We start from the raw sequence: 3,094 nt of genomic DNA, 5'->3' as shown, positions 1-3,094 counted from the left end.
GAAGAAGACTTCTTTAACAGATCACACTGATAGTTGCTACAGTAAGGCTACAATCATATGCACAATTAGACCCGCCATAGGCACAAATGCTGGGCGGATTTAAAGGGCGTGATCAGACAACAGCATCTGGGAAGTGCCCCCACAGCCATCGGCAACCCGTTCTGCTCTGCCACAGAAGCAGAGTTAAAAGACACCGAAGACACCGGGAAAAACCCGTTAGAAAACGGGTTGTGACAAGCCACGGAGCTTCCAAGGACTGTGATCGCACAACTGTGGATCAAATTCCTCTGGAGGAAATAACCTCACTTCCCCCCGTTTTTTTCTGGTGCGTGTTACTGCAACCTAATTCCCAGACTGAGAACAAATGTCCTGTGACACCTTTAAGACCAACAAAGTTTTATTCAAGGTATAATGTTTCATGTGCATGCATACTTCTTCGGGGGGGGGTGAAAGGGGGTGCTCTTCTGAGAAACACAATTTACACTGAGATCACCCTGCTCTGCTGCTTACTTTGAGACCTGATCATACACACACAGATTAAAAGAAAGATTTTAGATTAGATTTCTCTGTGTCTACCTGGGATTTTATTTTCTTTCAAAAAGACCCTCCTTAGGAATTACAACACGTGGATTGGATTCCATTGCTTAATGACTGGAAGTAGATGGCTAAGTATTTTAAAAATACTTTTGGTGTTCCATATGCTCCAGTTCAACACACACCCCTCTCTTCCCTCCCAGCTTGCTTGGCTGCCTTGCTTCACATTAAACCCACCCTTGCTTTTTTAACTGTTTCCAATAGTCTAGCCTTTCTGGCTCCCTTTCCTTGCACCCAGTTCAGCCAGATCTTGCAAAGAAGTAGTTAGGGTGTTGTGTTGGAGCAAAATAAAACCTTTCCCTCTCTTAATTTCTCTCCCTCTTTTCCACACAATTCTTATTCATTTCAGTCTTCCTTCACCTAATTTTTCTGTGTCCCCTCCTCAGTCTCAGAAGCTAAGCAGGGCTGACATGGAGGCAGACAATGGCAAACTACCTCTGAACATCTCTTGCCATGAAAACCCTACGGGCTCACCATAAGTCAGCTATGACTTGATGGGGGGGGGGGAAACAGAGGAGGTGTGTGTTAAAAATCATCCACCCTGGGCACCAAATAAGCTAGGTATGCCCCTGCTCCCCCTCCCCACAGCAAGACTGGGAGTGATCTGCAGCCTCACATTCTCCCTTGTCCCTCCCATGCTCTCATCGCTACATGCATAAATCAGTGCTGCAAACCAGGACATCTTGTAGTTATTTCATCCGATTGAAATCATAAGCACAAAGGTTCACCTGTCCATGAATATTTCTACAGCTTGGTGCTAGCCTTTTTTATTCAGAAGTAAATCCCGTGGATTTCAATGAGATTTAAAGATGCATCGAATATAAATATAGGTAGGAGCTGCGATGGCTCAAGTGGTTAAGACGCTGAAATGCAGGCTGTGGAAGGTCAGTAGTTCAGCAGTTTGAGACCCGGGTGCCGCATGATGGAGTGAGCTCCCATCTCTAGTTCCAGCTCCTGCCAACCTAGCAGTTCGAAAGCAAGAAATTGCAAGTAGATAAATAGGTACCACTTCAGTGGGAAGGTAACAGCATTCCGTGCGCCTTGGTGTTTAGTCATGCCGGCCACATGACCACGGAAATGTCTTCGGACAGCGCTGTGAAGTGTAGTGGGTTAGACGCATAAAGAAAGCACGGAGACTGATGTAGCGATCAGTATAGCTTTACTGGTACACAACAAGACTAAAGACTAACGGCCGGCAGGCCAACTATATACACAATCCAGGGGCATCCCCTGGGTCCCATTGGTGGGTTTGAATCTCCCACCAAGGTCCCATTGGTTCCCCCAGTGGAGGGACTAGAATCCTAGTCCCCATTGTTGTACCAGACTGAAGCTCAGGAGTGTGCGCTGACCTCCGGTGGCGGTCAGCAGACACAACACGCTGGCTCTTCGGCTTTGAAAAGGAGATGAGCACCGCAACCCTAGAGTCAGATTCGACTGGCTTTCGAGCAAGGGAACCTTTACCTTTACCTAGGCGTTCAAACTTCCAGGCTGAGCCAATGCATGATTAATTGGAGGAGGGTCCAGCTGGGTGAGATTACTCCATGTTGAGTGGGCATAAAACTGAACTTTCACTCAGGCTTACACAGTGATGACTGGTTAAAACAAAAATGCTGTAGCATAATGAAAATGATATATATCTGGCCATCTCACCCATTGTAGACATAGCTTTTGCCCACTGAATGGGCAGCATTTTTGTCACAATAAAGTGCCAGCCACTACATGAGTAAAACTAAGTGAAGTTATTTATCTTATTAAGTTACAATGAATAGATGACATGAGCCTAAGGAACAGGCCTAAGTCACCAAATAAATTCAAATTAGTAACAGGTTCCTGAAAAGTGTATGGCATGTTCTTTCCTTGGAAGGTTGTGCACATGAAAAATGAGAGAAAACACGACGACTTCAAGGACTGCTTGTTCTTTGTATAGAAAGTTATCTTCTTAATTTCCCCCCAATAAGAATTCTCCCTGGAAAAGGCTATTCTGATCTTATGGATCTTCTGTCATGGAACAGAATTGCATCATAAGTACATTCTTTTCATCCATTATCATTCGTGTGTTCTGGATAATTGTTTTGCTGGACAATCATTTGATGTGTATTTTGATCTGTATTGTCATTATGGAAATATAACGAAAGTACAGATTGCAACAGTATTAAATACAGATCTCATGCAGCAAAATGGGATCATATGCACATCCACACAAAGTTCACGGAAATTAGATCACTGCAGAAAATCGACAACGTAAATACTGAAGTCTCATAGGAATACCATGAAGGTGCAGCCAAATCATAGATATTGCCTTCATATTAGTAGCCAAACTGAAGGCAAGTTCACACAGGAAAGTAGAAAAAGTGTATACTAGTATGTGTCAAGATTATATAAAAGTCTCACAGCAATTTGCTGTCAATTGTGGCTTCCCAATAAATGCACATGTACTAAAAGCAAGGGAAAGACTAATTTTTATTTATTTATTTATTTATTATTTATATTTGAACTGTGT

The sequence above is a fragment of the Gekko japonicus genome, unplaced genomic scaffold (assembly GCF_001447785.1).
Source record: "Gekko japonicus isolate JY-2015 unplaced genomic scaffold, Gekko_japonicus_V1.1 scaffold2841, whole genome shotgun sequence".
NCBI lineage: Eukaryota > Metazoa > Chordata > Lepidosauria > Squamata > Gekkonidae > Gekko > Gekko japonicus.
The sequence above is the reverse complement of the archived record's forward strand: the minus strand, read 5'-3'. Positions refer to the sequence as shown.